Raw genomic sequence first — 17,787 nt, forward strand, 5'->3', positions numbered from 1 at the left:
TTTAAGAGGTGCATATTTATTTATAAAACTTAAAAGTCTGTCATAGAAGAGTTTTTCTAGAATTTTTGAGAAGGAACTTAACTGTGACACGAGTCGGTAGTTCGATATTTTATCAGAAGAACCTTTTTTAGCAGTGGTGAAACTTTTGCTATTTCAAAAATACCTGGAAATACACTAGTTTTTAAAGAGAGGTTGAAAATTTTTGCCAAGGGGTTTGCTATGTTGTGAGCACATGCTTTTAATATGAAATCAGGTACTTTATCATGACCACTTGGCGTTTTATTGCTTAATGATTTGTTGTTGTTGTTGTGGTCTTCAGTCCTGAGACTGGTTTGATGCAACTCTCCATGCTACTCTATCCTGTGCAAGCTTTTTCATCTCCCGGTACCTACTGCAACCTACATCCTTCTGAATCTGCTTAGTGTATTCATCTCTTGGTCTCCCTCTACGATTTTTACCCTCCACGCTGCCCTCCAATACTAAATTGGTGATCCCTTGATGCCTCAGAACATGTCCTACCAACCGATCCCTTCTTCTGGTCAAGTTGTGCCACAAACTTCTCTTCTCCCCAATCCTATTCAATACTTCCTCATTAGTTATGTGATCTACCCATCTAATCTTCAGCATTCTTCTGTAGCACCACATTTCGAAAGCTTCTATTCTCTTCTTGTCCAAACTATTTATCGTCCATGTTTCACTTCCATACATGGCTACACTCCATACGAATACTTTCAGAAATGACTTCCTGACACTTAAATCAATACTGGATGTTAACAAATTTCTCTTCTTCAGAAACGCTTTCCTTGCCATTGCCAGCCTACATTTTATATCCTCTCTACTTCGACCATCATCAGTTATTTTGCTCCCCAAATAGCAAAACTCCTTTACTACTTTAAGTGCCTCATTTCCTAATCTAATTCCCTCAGCATCACCCGACTTAATTAGACTACATTCCATTATCCTTGTTTTGCTTTTGTTGATGTTCATCTTATATCCTCCTTTCAAGACACTGTCCATTCCATTCAACTGCTCTTCCAAGTCCTTTGCTGTCTCTGACAGAATTACAATGTCATCGGCGAACCTCAAAGTTTTTATTTCTTCTCCATGAATTTTAATACCTACTCCGAATTTTTCTTTTGTTTCCTTTACTGCTTGCTCAATATACAGATTGAACAACATCGGGGAGAGGCTACAACCCTGTCTTACTCCCTTCCCAACCACTGCTTCCCTTTCATGTCCCTCGACTCTTATAACTGCCATCTGGTTTCTGTACAAATTGTAAATAGCCCTTCGCTCCCTGTATTTTACCCCTGCCACCTTTAGAATTTGAAAGAGAGTATTCCAGTCAACATTGTCAAAAGCTTTCTCTAAGTCTACAAATGCTAGAAACGTAGGTTTGCCTTTCCTTAATCTTTCTTCTAAGATAAGTCTTAAGGTCAGTATTGCCTCACGTGTTCCAGTGTTTCTACGGAATCCAAACTGATCTTCCCCGAGGTTGGCTTCTACTAGTTTTTCCATTCGTCTGTAAAGAATTCGTGTTAGTATTTTGCAGCTGTGACTTATTAAGCTGATAGTTCGGTAATTTTCACATCTGTCAACACCTGCTTTCTTTGGGATTGGAATTATTATATTCTTCTTGAAGTCTGAGGGTATTTCGCCTGTATCATACATCTTGCTCACCAGATGGTAGAGTTTTGTCAGGACTGGCTCTCCCACGGCCGTCAGTAGTTCCAATGGAATATTGTCTACTCCGGGGGCCTTGTTTCGACTCAGGTCTTTCAGTGCTCTGTCAAACTCTTCACGCAGTATCATATCTCCCATTTCATCTTCATCTACATCCTCTTCCATTTCCATAATATTGTCCTCAAGTACATCACCCTGGTATAGACCCTCTATATACTCCTTCCACCTTTCTGCTTTCCCTTCTTTGCTTAGAACTGGGTTTCCATCTGAGCTCTTGCTTAATGATTTAATTTTGCTTATAATTTCATTGGGGTTCATTTCATAAACATACGTAGAAGCAGCCGAGATCACTGACTTGCCGGAGAAACTTGGGACCGGTCCTTGACAGTTTACTTGAATCAGGTCTTCAGCTAGTGAAGTGAAGTATTCATTGAATTTTTCCACAACTGAATATGTGTCTGTGACTTTTGAGCCTTCTAGTGTTAGTGATACATTCTTTTTCTTTGGCGCTGAACTACAACTTTCTTTCTTTGTAACTCTCCACGGGGATCTCATTTTGTTAGATGAGTTTCTTATCAAATTGTCATTCCACATAATTTTTGCCTCTTTGACTACTATACCATAGATTCTTTTGTAGGCTTTTGAATAATCTGCGAATTCTTGGCTTACTCTATATTTCTTACAACAGTAGTGCAGAAATCTGTTTCTCTCACTGGAAATTTTTATGCCTTTAGGTACCTGTTGCTTATTATTCTAAGGTTTTACTGTTTTTGCTACTTTTGGAAACGCTACATTAAAATAGAAAGATGCTCTGAAAACTCATGTACATGCTATTAACATTTTTTGAGTGGTGATGCTTTCCCAGTTTTCCTTCGTTCTAAACATAATAAGCCAAATTACCTTTCGGGGCATGTATCACCCCTTAAAAGTGAAACTGGGCACAGACAAAAAAATATGAATCACACTATTTTTCCCCTCTACACACCCACGTAGTTTCATCAAGGTTGTTTATTGACACTTGGGATTGTTCTCGGGACATTCACCCAGCAGCAGTAACCGGTGTGACCATTTCCACTGGCAACATGTAGCCAATCAGGTTTACAGAACGTGGTATCCAACGCAAAACTTCTATTTCTTTGCACCCACACTGTGAGTATAATTGTAAAAAGGGAGAATAATCGGAGAAAGGAATATAGGTGGTTGGTACATAACGTCTCTGTAAACGGTTTAGTTATGGAGGTTACAGTTAAGTGATGAGTGACCTAAAAATTTTTTTCGTATGTCTGAGACGGACTTCCAGATGTTACTAAATATGAAAGCTCAGTACGACATACTGAGGGTTACAAATTTTTGAGAAGTTGTAACCCCTGCTTAATATCTTTATGTTAGATTACACTTTTAGCTACTGAATATTCGTACAGCTCTTTAATGTACATGCATAGCATTTCAATATCTAAAATTAGTGAAATAGACCCGAAAGTGTTGGTTTGTTTACATCCTGCAGGAATAGCAGTGAGTCATAGGCATGCCACTTCAATACGTTCAGCTCTTTTCTGCCTGATCTTCAAGAAGGGACATCTGCTAAATTCACGGAGCAATTGTGACCTCAGATTGTGAATTCTGCTGTCCAATTCTTTATCCAAAATACCAAATGGAGGTGCGAGTTGGCGAACTGCATCACGTTTGGCAATGTGGTTTTTGTAATCAGAGAATGTAGAATCCTACAACCAATGTCTTTCACGAAATTCTTCAATTAGTTTAATCAATATTATTTTTTGTCCAGTCTATCTTCACACACTGCTACCAGCTGATCGCCTGCACCCGAGACGTAACATGGGGAGCCTGCCTATGAACTGTGCAGGGATTTGTGCTGCGTTTTCAGTGAGCGAACGGATACGGGCACGCTTGCCAGGATAGAGTATTTCTTGGAATTCTAGCACTGATGTTTCAGGCACACGTTTAAGCGACAAATCTACTTGCTGAAGGTATTGTAGTGTGCCCTTCTCCTCGGGGTTCTGCCGTGAAAAATATAAAATAAAAAATCTGATTGGGTTTGGAATCTTGGTGGTTTCAGTTACGGATAAGGCGGACTTCGTATTATTGATTGAGATCGTGCTGTAATTTGACCGTGCATGGCAGACCGGGTCGGTAACACTACAAAAAGCGACTGTACGGAAATAGCATCAGAAACTAATTGAAATTTACCTTATAATCTTGTTAGACACCCAGTATTAATTACAATGTAGTCATCATGGCTGTCATCCTAATTTCACTTGTAGGACGACCTGTCTTTCACTTTTCTCCGTCTGTTGAAAACTTCTTCAAGTTGCCACTGTCATGATCAGTTTACAAATTTGATGATAACCCCCTCAAATCACTTTTGAAACAACCACACTTTGTAATGTAATTTTAATTTCCACCCAAAAGCACATTTAACACATCGCCGAAAAATACACGTCTTTCGTATCAAGACAAGAGAGAGAGTCCTCAATTAGTTCTTAAAAACAAAAACCTACGCAAAACTAAAAGGACGAACGAAATTATTTATAAAAATCGGTCGCTGGCGCAGCGCTCTTCTGCGTGTGCGATCGTAAATTATATCTTTGTATTGGCGGAGGCGCGGAAGTCAAAGTACCATTACAATGCCTCCTCTACTGACACGCTCCGCAAGCGAGCGTGGCAGTATAGAAAATTTACATAGATACATATATATGAGAAAATAAGAAATTTACATATTACAAAAAATATTTCTGAGCACAATGGTCTTTGCATATCAGTCTTTGTATACAGTCTTTTTGGTGTGTATCTTCTTTAGGAGTCGTAACATTAATGTCTTTGAATTGCAGCGTATTATCGTTGCTTAGCACAGCGTTTGAATTCAGTTCACATGATTCGTGTTTACAATGGAATTAATTCGAATAATAGATGTTTCTATTATATTGCTCCAATGTCTTTAAACGTAGTATCAGATTCTGAGTGTGTGTGTACTGCCTGGATCTCTTGCGTGTGACTTGAAGAAAATCCAAAGTTTGTTGAATGTGTCAACACGAAATTGTGATCTCCAGCAGTCAAATTTTGGTGGCGTCTACCGGGGTATAAATGGTCAATGAGGGCATAGGAAACACCTCACTGCCTAAGACAGGTGATGAGCTTGTCTTTTACACCAACCTGAAGACCTGCCGGCTTCCACTACACCATACACTTCAAGGTATATTGACACTACGTAAATATTGCTTGACCAGTGTTCCATCACGTTGGTTTCTTCTTTGCATTTTCAGTTCCATTTATATGAATCATGTGCTACATGCACAAGTCCTTTGCAGCTCATTAACATCTACTTAAAATACATTTCTTGATATAGTAAGTACATAAATATACAAATATTTACAATTAATCATTACATGAGATAGTTACATTGTTGTCATATAGCACATATACAGAATTAAATGAAAAATATAGTAAATTTTTACGTTACATTCAGTATCATTGTGCTGACATGTGAATTACATTACATTCAGATTGAAATATACATTTTATTTATTTTATTTGTTAGCTCATTCTTTTTTTCTTTTCTTTCCTTTTTTTTCCCTTTCGTTACACTTGCAACATTTGAAGATAATTGTGGCAACTCGCTAGAATATTCAACTTAAAATTCATCTTGCCTCCCGGAATAAAATTTACACATATTTCAAGCTTCAAGACAGCCCTCTGTAGGAGGATAGGTTCATGGGATGATTGCTAACTACTTCATAAATACTAGTAAAGTCATCTCCTACAGTGGACTACACAAAATAAAATATGATAAATAAAATACATGTTAACTTAATATAATGTAAAAGTTCCTATACCTAATACCGTTTCTAAGTGTGGTATCCCCACTATTGCTGTTTCTAAGAGTGGTATTCCTCTATTACCATTTCTAAGAGAGGTGCCCCTCTAAATATCTTAGGATCCTAAAAGTATGTACATCAGTGTGGTAAGTACATATATATATATATATATATATATATATATATATATATATATATAGTTCAAGTCACTCACTCATGTTCCTATAAAGTTTGTGTAGTTCATCTCCTTCCTTTCATGAGTATCAACCAATATAAATAAATGTTTTACTTAATAAATAAATAAATCTTCTTAGATAATTGCTGCTGCGTTCCATGCTGTATATCCATTCTGTATTTACCTTGTGGTACCTGTAAAATTCTATTCATAAATAAACATGTGTGTATGTCTCTCCATACTGTCAGATAATCACGAATTATATAATGTCAAATATTTCATCAACATGTATAAATTTTTCTAAGGGAGGGATGAGAGTATGAGCCGCAACACAGGACTGACGTTTTGTTTTCTCCTTATTCTCCTTTCTATTTAATGGTGCATTAGTTCAGTTCAGTAGATGAGCTTTAATTATGTCATTAGATGACTGCTAAATATGTTCTCTTAAATAATTCTTCCAATCTGAAGTGTCAAGCCTACATAACTCCAAAAATTTCATTACAAGTTCCCATTAGATTAGTGTTAAAGTGTTATAGATTTAAATCTACTGGTATATTTCCAACAGTGGCTGCTGTAAATAATTCTTTCCACATAAATCTATACTTTCACCTTTAGTTATAAGAATATATAAGACATCACATAAGCTATTATCTCAGGCATACCAATCTTTCAATAAATAGTATTCTTTCCACTACTTTCATTCTGTATTCCATGAGTACATGTGATATAGCGTTCAAATCTAGTTTCTCCCCGCTCAACATATTCTCAATTACTCATAACATTCTCACCTATCCATTATTCATTCTTCACAAAATAACATATATTTATTCCTCAGCATTATATATATATATTCCTCTTATTCATCATCATTTCCTTTTTTTACTTCAACAATAATAATAATAATAATAATAATACCCTTTTCTCATCTTATATTCCATTTACCTCTCTCCATATTACTATTTATCCTCTTACTAAACTAAAATTACATTCACTCATCTCATTCAGTCACATCACTCATATCAACATTACTATTATCACATGCCTCCTAAAGAAAATAATTCTGTTCAGTTCTCTGCCTCCTCTAATGTGTATATGCCTCAATAGCAACTCCTCTTATAACCAAATATCTTATTAGCTATTGGATGGTTCACATTGCTTTCTAGACTTACCTGCATTCATTAGATTGTAAGTATCTGTATAACTTAAATGTAGGCTCATCATAACTGTATATCATATTAATTATCTTCTTCTCATTAGCTAACATTTTACTGTATGTATTTTTTCAAATGTCTGTGTGGATGCAGACCTCTGGGTTTATGTGTTAATGGATATTCTAATGAATAACAGCCAGGGTGTGGAATATTTGCAATTCGGTATGGTCCAGAGTATAAGATCTGCCATTTCCTGTTTAAATGTTTCAGTTTTGTGGGTTTAGGATGTGTTCTTAGTAAAACTAACTGATCAACTTGAAATGTTTGTGCTTTCCTGACACCTCTGTCATATTTCTGCTTTCTTTCCTTAGCTTTGTCACATAATGTTGTGTAAGCTTGTCTTACCTTTTCTTCTAAACTAACATGATTTGTTGTTGCTGTAAATTTAGGTAGAGAGTCTGCCCATTAATTTCTTTCTGTTTTATCCATAATTAATTCAGTTGGTGTGTATCCAGTAGAAATGTGAGTTAAATTGTTCACTATTTGTTCAAATGGTGCTAGGTATTCTACCCACTTTTGTGTGCTTCTCTGGTGTCCGTGTTCTCATAAACTGTCCAAATTCTCAAAATGTTCTTTCTACTGGGTTTCCTGCTGCGTGAAATCTTGAAATTAAAATATGTTTAACATTCTGTTCTTCAATAAAAGTCTTCCATTTTAAACTGGTAAAATATGCTGCTTTATCCGTGATCATAACTTCAGGTTTTCCTATTCTTACAAAATAATCTGTTAATAGACGTCTGGTAATAGCAGTGGTAGAAACTGAACATAAAGCATATAATTTTAAATACTTTGTGAAAACATCTAACACAGCAAGGATGTATTTTATTCCTCCACGTGCATGTGGATAGGGTCCTGCAATATCTAAAGGAATTAGCTGTAATGGCCTCTTAGGTATGATTTGGGTGCAATTCATTCATGCTTGTGTGATTAGAATATTTGGCTTTCTGACATATGATGCATTTCCTAATATTACTCAATACTCTTCGCCTTAAATTTGGAAAATAGCAATATTGTATAATCTTATCTGTACATTTCGTTACACCATAGTGTCCCCAAGTTCTGTGTGTAAATAAAATAAAATGATCAACATGAGCTTCAGGTAAGCAAACACACCAATGCTGTGATTCAGGGTTTCGTCGGTGAAATAATACTTCTTTGTGTAATGTGTAATATTTTTCCAGATGTGGGTCTGTTCCTGCACGTAATTTATTCTTTATCTGGATCCACCTGGTATCATTGTCCTGCAATATGGCTAACTTCCTGCACATGTTTTTGTAGTAAGGTGCAAATGTGCCATCATACATGAGTAAAATTTTGAAATCTGATGTTTGTTCTGTCACATCTGAAAATTCTTTTAGGCCTTGTGGCAAACAAGATAGAGCATCGGCTATATTGTTGGATTCTCCTTTTGTATATATAATATCAAAATCATATTCTTGTAGTGATGCACACCAGCGTGCAAGACGTGAATGTAATAACTTGCATGATAGCAGGAAAGAAAGAGCTTGATGATCAGTATAAAGCTTAGTACGTTTTCCCCATAGAAAGTAGCGAAACTTGCGAAATGCCCATACTATGGCAAGCGTTTCGCGCTCAGTCACTGAATATGACTTTTCGCATTCAGTGAGCGTGGGGCTAGCAAAACTTATAGGTTTGATGACTGTTTGTTCATCTTCTACATGAATTTGGAATAAAAATGCTCCGAGCCCATAGGAACTTGCATCTGTTACTGGGCAAAAGTCTGACATCATGTCAGGATGACATAACAATGGTGCATTAACTAAAGCATTCTTAATCGCTTCAAAATCTGTCTGACAGAACTCTGTCCATTTCCAAATATTATTTCTTTTGAGTAAAGATAGAAGATGTGGACTGTTAAGAAGGTGGTAGGGTACAAATTTCCTGAAGAATGAAGATGGGCCAAGAAAGGCTTTGAGTTGTTTACGATTCTGTGGGGATGGAAAATTCTTTATTGCATCAATTTTTCTTGATTCTGGATAAATGCCTTCAGTTGATATGATGTGACCAAGGAATTTGATTTCTCTCCTCCCTAATTTCGTCTTTGATAAATTGATAGTGACACCTGCGTCAGAAAATTTAGTCAGAAGTTGCTTCAAAAGATTTACATGTTCTTCCCAAGTAGTGGTGGCAATGACAATGTCGTCAACATAAACTGTGATTTGCGATAACTATTGTGGTCCAAGAACAGCATCTAAGGCTTCAATAAATACTCCAGCACTCACTCGTAGACCAAAGGGTAGAACACAAAATTGATAACTACGTCCCTCATTTACGACTGCTTTTATGGAGGTTCACCTGCCAAAATGATGAGCGGAGGTCGATATTGGTTAAATACTGTACATTATGAAATTTTAAAAGTTGTTCTTCCAAATTTATAGTTCGTGTGTTGATTGGGATTATAACTTTGTTAATTTCTCGTGTGTCCAGCACTAACCTTACACTACCATCCTCTTTATTAACTGCTAGTATCGGATTGCAATATGGTGAATGTGACCTTTCAATGATACCCCAAGCTTGCATTTTTTCAATCTTTTTCAAAACTGCGGGTTTCTTTGACCAAGGAATATTATAATATGTTCTACAGTATGTTTTGTGTGGTTTAACATCCATCTCATAAGTATAGCCTCTAATAATTCCAGGTTTCTCCACAAATACCTCAGCAAATTGCTGCAAAACTTCAAGTAATTCAAGTTGTTGTTCCTTCGTAAGATATTCAGATTCTGTGCATTTCTCATATAAATCATTAGGTTTAATTCCCTGAGATACAGCTTCATTAAAAGTTAAATCACATATGTTTGTTGCTGTTGGATACATAAAATGTAACTGTTCAAATTTACCTTGTTTACTGTTTAAGTTTTTACCCTGTGTTAACTCTATTGTCAGTTGTTGTTGGTTTACGGTTAAATGACATTTCCCTTTTCCTAAATCTATGATTGCTTGATATTCATTCAAAAAGTCAATTCCTAATATGCAATGCATAACTAATTTGTCTACTTCCAGAAAACTGTAATTGAGTGGTAAATTTGAAAATGTGAAGTTAATTAGCACTTGAAATTTCACATTCTTTGATTTGTTACCGGTGGCACTTATAATGTGACAATTCTGTACTGGCAATGTTTGTATGTTTATTATTTGTTTGAGTTCATTATATAAGGACATTGAAATAACACTTGCTGCTGCTCCTGTATCTAACATTACTTCCACTTCATAACTACCAATCATAACTCGTGTTATAGCCTGAATAATCTTCTTCGTCTTACTGGTACTATTAAAATCTACATCCTGATATAATTCTTTTTCTATTTTCTTACTGTCCTCATATCGGAGAAAACAAATCGTCGGTTCCGTTGCGCTCTGCTCCCTATCGACCGTAACTCGAGCGCTTAGCTCGGTCGTCGTTCGTTTTCCGGGAAATTCGGTTGTTGTTGCGGGTTGGGTTCATTGCCCAACTCAATAATATTTACATTTCTGTCACGCGTCACCCAAGTATCAGCTGTTTGGTTGTTGACAGTACCTCGCGTCGCATTGGGAGTTTCGTTAGGTAGGAATTGAGGGTTGCTGTATTGCATGTGTCGTGGCGGTGGTCCATTGTGATTTCCCCATACATTATTTCGCCCACGACTGTAACTGGTATTGTCATTACTGTTATTCCTGCAATACATGTTTGGATGTTGTTTCTCTGAAAATATCCTGGATGGTACCTGTTATCCTCTCTTCTTTGATCTCTATGATTTTGGTTCTTTCTTCTGTTGTTGTTGTTTTGAATATAACTGTTATTGTTCTGATTGTAATTACTGTTCGGATAACCATTATAGTAATAATTACTGTTTCCTTGCCAATGCTGCGAGTTGCTTCTCCTAATATTGAATGGATTTGTCCTAGTGTAGTGCGAATTGTTTCTTTGAGTGTTTTGTTGTGGTGTCAGAGGCGGATTCCAATAGCCTCTGTCATTTCTGTTGTGCGTACGCGAATTGCTTGGATGGATCGGATACAATTGATTGAAATTCCTGATCTCATCTCTGCAAACAACATCTATCTCATCAACATAACTAAAAAAATTCTTTATGTTGTCCTCGGACACTCCTATTAATTTATCACGGTAAGGAAATGGTAAGTGGCTTTTAAGTGTTCTAATTACATCTGGTAAATCTGCTGGTTTTGTCCAATATAATGTTTTGTCTAGGTAGCGTTCGAAGTATTGACGTAAAGTCTCTTTCTTCGGGTTGTAAATTTCTGGATTGTATACTTCTCGTTTTAAACTTTGCTGTTCTGTGATCGACCAGAATTCCTCAAGAAATGCTTGTTCAAACTGTTCAAATGTTTAACATCGTCTTTTCGTTGCTGCTCCCCACTTAGCTGCTCTTCCACGTAACAAATTTGTAACATATCGAATTTTATTGGCTTCTAACCAATGTCTCAGGAAAATACCATCAAAAGAGCGGATGAAAACAATCGGATGCACTTTGTCTTTCTCATCACATGAAAATGTCTGAAAGTATCCATGTCGTACTAATGTTTCATCAGCTACTCCCGATGGTATTATGGGTCCTGCATTTTGTGTCAACCTGTGCATAGTATGTGGTGATGTCTGATAGTAATTTTGATCTTGTGGTAGCATTGAAAATGGTTCATTGGGATTTGTATCACTCATTGGTAATTCTATTTTCGGCTGTGTGCTGGGTCTAGCATTATTATGATTCTCATTTATGTTTTGGTTGCCTGTTATGGGTTTTGGTATCACTGACGAACTTGGTATTACATTTTCTTTAAGTTTACGTACCTCTTTCTGAATATTATCTGTTTCTCCTTTTACTTGTTCCTTTGTCTTATCTAAAATGATCTGTGTCATTGTCTCACACTTCTCATCTAAATAATCATCACATAATTTGCATTCATGTACAAGTTTCTCTGCTAGAGTTGTGTCATTCTTTAAAGATGCTACATCTGCTCTGTCTTCAAGTTCTTCTAAATTTTCCTGTAAGGATTTCTGCTCCAATGTTACATCATTTAATCTGTCTGAAAGGTCTGTAATCGTCAGGTCTAAGTGTTCTTGGTTTGTTTTTACGGAATTGTGTGACTGTCGTAATTCATCAACTTGGGTACTGGTTTTCTGTTGTTCAAAAACTACTGTTAACAATTTCTCATTACATCATTGTAAGTCTGTTTTTGTCTCGTCACTGAATTCCACAAATACCTTTTATTGTCTCGTAACCTTGTCTGATAAGTCAGTAAATTTCCTTTCAAGACTACTGCTGGTTTCTGTCAAGTCGGCAATTTGTCTCGATTGTTTTTCAGAATTTTGTTTTATGTCCCGTGTCAGTTCATCGAATTTAGTGTCAAATTTCCCAATGTCACGTTTTAAATTGTCGTCTAAAGCATCAAATCTTTTGTCTAAAGTGTCAATTTTCTGTTTTGGTCACCAAGTAACTTCAGAATCTGGTTGAGCATGTCAGAGTCCTGTGTCTTAGTTTCATCATTTTTTCGTGACTGATTGATGTCTGGTTCTGAAGTTGACATTGTGAATGTCATGTTTTGTCGCGTAGTACTCACTCTCCATTCGCCTGTATATCTTTAAATATAGGGGTTGTTGTCTTAATCGAACCGGTAAAATTATGTCTTGAACATCCTCACGATTATGTTCAATTTTCATTTGACTGTCGGACATGTTTTGCAATGTGTCACTTTCACTAAGCTCGTCCGCGGGAACAATTTCTACGCGTCTAGCGTCCATCTTGCGATTTTCGTAATTAATTGCAAATAAAATTTTCCAGTGGCAAAAAAAAAAAAAAAAAAAAAAAAAAAAAAAAAAATTTAAATATGATATGTTGAAATCTGAAATTTCTCTTATGGAAATGGATATTTCTATATGATTTCTAATTAGAAATTAAATTATTAAACTGGTACCGAAATTTCCATCTCACAAATAAATGACTGTGAATATGCTCTTCACTTATCCTTTGCAATAATAGTAGTAAATCAATTTTAACTACAATTTGAAAAAATAATTTCGGAATAAATGGATCGGAATAAAGGGAGTACAGATGGCTGCTTGAAACTGGAAAAAATGTAAATTTCTGTACTCACCAATTTTTTTTTTTTTTCTTCACTCTTATGATGCAAATGTAGCGTCAAATATACAGTTTTCAATCCGAAATTTTTCTTTTGCGTCCGTGCAAATTATTTTATGGAACGTTACCCTTTTCCTTTTTTTCTTTTTTTTTTTTTTTTTTACCAAATTAATTTCCTCAGCATCAAAATGAAAATTAACACAAATTAATAACAGGGAAACCAATATTGTTGTAAATTTCATGCATGTAACATTACAATTGAAATGAACGGGACTTAGTCCAAATTCATTTTCTGATGCTATTAAGTGGTTAAAATTAGATAAAATGTCCAAAATTTATAATAACTGCACTTGTATCAAATGTGAAGATAGCAAGTCCTGTCACCAAGACGCCAATTGTAGTGTACCCTTCTCCTCGGGGTTCTGCCGTGAAAAATAGAAAATAGAAAATCTGATTGGGTTTGGAATTTTGGTGGTTTCAGTTACGGATAGGGCGGACTTCGTATTATTGATTGAGATCGTGCTGTAATTTGACCGTGCATGGCAGACCGGGTCGGCAACACTACAAAAAGCGACTGTACGGAGATAGCATCAGAAACTAATTGAAATTTACCTTATAATCTTGTTAGACACGCAGTATTAATTACAATGTAGTCTTCATGGCTGTCCTCCTAATTTCTCTTGTAGGACGACCCGTCTTTCACTTTTCTCCGTCTGTTGAAAACTTCTTCAAGTTGCCACTGTCATGATCAGTTTACAAATTTGATGATAACTCCCTCGAATCACAATTGAAACAACCTCGCTTTGTAATGTAATTTTAATTTTAATTTCCACCCAAAAGCACATTCAACACATCGCTGAAAAATACACGTCTTTCGTATCAAGACAAGAGAGAGAGTCCTCAATTAGTTCTTAAAAACAAAAACCTACGCAAAACTAAAAAGACGGACAAAATTATTTATAAAAATCGGTCGCTGGCGCAGCTCTCTTCTGCGTGCGCGATCGTAAATTATATCTTTGTATTGGCGGAGGCGCGGAAGTCAAAGTACCATTACACTATGTCTGCAATGATAATGTCCGAGAGGACAGATTTATCGCTTCCTCAGCCTCGCAGGGTCGTAGAGCCACATCACGTCTGCCGAGTCGGTTTACGGGTCATTTGCAGCAGGACGAGTACACGACGTGGATAGTGGGACAATGTAGGGGGCACAAGATCACGTCTGTTAATTTCTTACTTTTCTGACCTGTGACATGACTTTTGAGGTCTCTGGAACATCTTCTGACAACATAATGCGCAAACCGAATCACCTCAATCCAGAGGGCGGTCAGCTGTTGCCGTGGCCAGTGAGTTCTCCGCACCTCTAGTCTGTTTCATAAATTTGGCCACAGGCCGCTGAGAGAATATCGTGCCACCACTGTGACTGATGACCTCTGGCACAGAGCATATGTAAGAATAAAATATAAGAATTAATATAAGGACTGATATAAGAACGAAATATAAGAATGTGGGCATTTAAAAGGATTGTAACGCCTGAAAATATTGTACACACATATACTATATAATAAATGCATGACACTTATTTGTGAAACACAGTCATAATTTTACAATTAGTATAATGCCCTTGTATACTTAACTTGATAAGAAACATCATGTAGTAATCTTCTATGGACATGGGTAGATAAATGTAAAATAAATAAAAGAAATAAATAAATAAATAAAAGCAGTAATTGGGTTTTGAACGTGGGGCACAAAACTGAGAGGCTGCATCACTAGCCATTGTGACACCATTTCACCTGAGATTACTGTGCTCTAAAAGACACACACGTAAAGTAGCTAAAAAACTTTGACTGTTGTTTTCCCGAATAAGCTTAGACATGTGTTAGCTTATTTTGACTCCTCTTGCACTGTGCAAAGTTTAAGTTACAGCACTCGGCATTTTCTCCTCATTGAGCCAGCTCGATGTACGGCCAGGTCAGAGTCGAGCCGCTGATGCTACCTGAGGTGACGCCTCCCTACTAAATGTATTCCCTCAAATCACCTAAAATATAATAGTGTATGTTCTTACTATACTGCAGACCCACAATAAGAAAAGTGGTATTTGTTTTCATTCCTGATGTTGCAGTTTTAATGGCCAGATTCCTGATGTTGCAGTTTTAATGGAAAGCTGTGTAATTTCCCAGACGAGTGAAGATACAAAGTGAGAAGCTCGTCTTACTTTCACATTTCTTACAATAATCAAACTATTCGAGCAAATCAGATCTCTGTAAAGTCATTTCTACATCTGCAATCTGCAAGACACCTTATAGTTTGCAGTGGAAGGTACCTCCGCTACCACTGTCACTGCAGAAGAAGTTATCAAAAAGTTTCTGTTCGAGGGCACAGTTGTAGTGTATATGCGACACAGCACATGTCCGACGGTGATATATGAGCTCTGATGTGTAGGGACAGCTTAGTGAGGCATTCGTGTCTTCCTGACACGTGTGCGGAAAAAGTGTGCCGTGGCAATATTAGTACCAAATGTGTCCAAACTGGACCAATGTGCTGCTGTTCTTTTCTCAGCTGCTGAAGGACAAACACCAGTCAGAGAACAGAGAATGTGTTTCGGGCAGCACATCTGTTGAAAACCACAGATCAGGAATCGTACACCAACTTCCGTGCCTGTGACAGTTTGACACGAGACGCCAGCTGATCTAGGAGGTTGGCTTCACCCATTAGAGATAAATGGGAGACACTCGAGCACCTGCCCTTCAGTCCCAATTTCTCCCTGTTCGATTATCCTGCCGGCGGTACCTTAAAAAAGTCCCCGAAAGGTCGACAATTCCTGCCGGACGAAGGTGTGCGGCAGGCAGTTACGGACTTCTCTGCGTAGCAGGACACGGTGTTCTTCCGAGCAGGTGCCTTCGACTTGGTGTGTAGGTGGGAGGATTGCCTCAGTGCTCACAGCCATTTTGCGCGATTGCAATCCCAGACTGTACAGCCTTCGAATGGGAACTTTTTGATTGCCCTTTATAATTAATGTTTGTCAGCATGTCTATACACAAATAGTACCAAGGAATACATTTCACTGTGAGTACTTCACTTACAAAAAAGGAAAAATCGATAATTTGTCCTTGTACTCCTCCACGTAGTAGGTGAATATGGATTGGGGCTAAGAAATGAAAGAGGAAGCCACCTGGTAGAATTTTTCACAGAGCATAACTTAATCATAGCTAACACTTGGTTCAAGAATCATGAAAGAAGGTTGTATACATGGAAGAACCCTGGAGATACTAAAAGGTTTCAGATAGATTATATAAAGGTAAGACACAATTTAAAACCTGGTTCCTAAATCTCAAAGACATTTCCAGGGGCAGATGTGGACTCTGAGCACAATCTATTGGTTATGAACTGTAGATTAAAACTGAAGAAACTGCAAAAAAGATGGGAACTTAAGGAGATGGGACCTGGATAAACTGAAAGAACCGGAGATTGTACAGAGTTTCAGGGAGAGCATAAGGGAACAATTGACAGGAATGGGGGAAAGAAATACAGTAGAAGAAGAATGGGTAGCTTTGAGAGATGACATAGAGAAGGCAGCAGGGGATCAAGTAGGTAAAAAGCCGAGGGCTAGTAGAAATCCTTGGATAACAGAAGAAATATTGAATTTAATTGATGACAGGAGAAAATATAAAAATGCAGTAAGTGAAGCAGGCAAAAAGGAATACAAACGTCTCAAAAATGAGATCGACAGGAAGTGCAAAATGGCTAAGCAGGGATGGCTAGAGGACAAATGTAAGGATGTAGAGGCTTGTCTCACGAAGGGTAAGATAGATACTGCCTACAGGAAAATTAAAGATACCTTTGGAGAAAAGAGAACGACTTGTATGAATATCAAGAGCTCAGATGGAAACCCAGTTCTAAGCAAAGAAGGGAAAGCAGGAAGGTGGAAGGAGTATATAGAGGGTCTATACAGGGGCGATGTTCGTGAGGACAATATTATGGAAATGGAAGAGGATGTAGATGAAGATGAAATGGGAGATACGATACTGCACAAAGTGTTTGACAGAGCACTGAAAGACCTGAGTCGAAACAAGGCCCCGGGAGTAGACAACATTCTATTAGTGGATGCATATTCAATAAAGTGAGGAAACGTCAAATTTCACCTGTAAAAGTACAGGAAATTTAAATAACAGTGCTGCAGACGCTATTCCAAAGGGTGTAGTACAATTTTCGACAGAGTCACCGAGTTCATCGAGGATGATGATGCTGTGCCAAAGATGAGTTTCCCAGTGGATTTATAAATACCTGCCTATATGATTGTTTCACGTGCATATGGTAACTGTGGGCACTGTACGGTGACAGTGACCGTATTAGCATTTTAAGTAATTGATAATAATAAAGTGTAAAGTTTGTAAGTACGCTGTTCAGTTCAAGACTTCTGCTCTCCACGGGAAGATGTATGAGGTGAATACAAGATTGAGTTGTGGCATGAGATGCTTACGTGTAGGCAGAGAAGGCACAAATCTGTTTTGTGGCTTGATGAACTTGTCTGCCGGCCGGTGTGGCCGAGCAGTTCTAGGCGCTTCAGTCGGGAACCGCGCAACTGCTACGGTCGCAGGTTCGAATCCTGCCTCGGGCATGGATGTGTGTGATGTCCTTAGGTTAGTTAGGCTTAAGTAGTTCTAAGTTCTAGGCGACTGATGACCTCAGCTGTTAAGTCCCATAGTGCTCAGAGCCATTTGAACCATTTTTGAACTTGCCTGCACTAGTATCTAGGATCAGTGATTACAACAGAACACTTTTCAGTACTCTTGGAGTTG

The 17,787-nt window shown here is 37.4% G+C and overlaps 1 long non-coding RNA gene across 4 annotated transcripts in view; it reads left to right on the forward strand.

Moving 5' to 3' along the window:
• The window catches only part of LOC126426763 (uncharacterized), a 94,787-nt gene that overhangs the window by 59,826 nt on the left and 17,174 nt on the right, over positions 1 to 17,787 (forward strand). Inside the window, exon 1 of one of the 4 annotated variants that reach the window (XR_007576409.1) lies at positions 4,634 to 4,891. The exons of 2 other annotated variants lie outside the window; for them this stretch is intronic. This is a non-coding gene — a long non-coding RNA (uncharacterized LOC126426763). Of the gene's footprint in view, positions 1 to 4,633; positions 4,892 to 17,787 lie in introns of those variants that run through there. One more of the 4 variants, XR_007576411.1, reaches the window with a different exon arrangement.

Source organism: Schistocerca serialis, chromosome 11 (genome assembly GCF_023864345.2).
Source record: "Schistocerca serialis cubense isolate TAMUIC-IGC-003099 chromosome 11, iqSchSeri2.2, whole genome shotgun sequence".
Lineage (NCBI taxonomy): Eukaryota > Metazoa > Arthropoda > Insecta > Orthoptera > Acrididae > Schistocerca > Schistocerca serialis.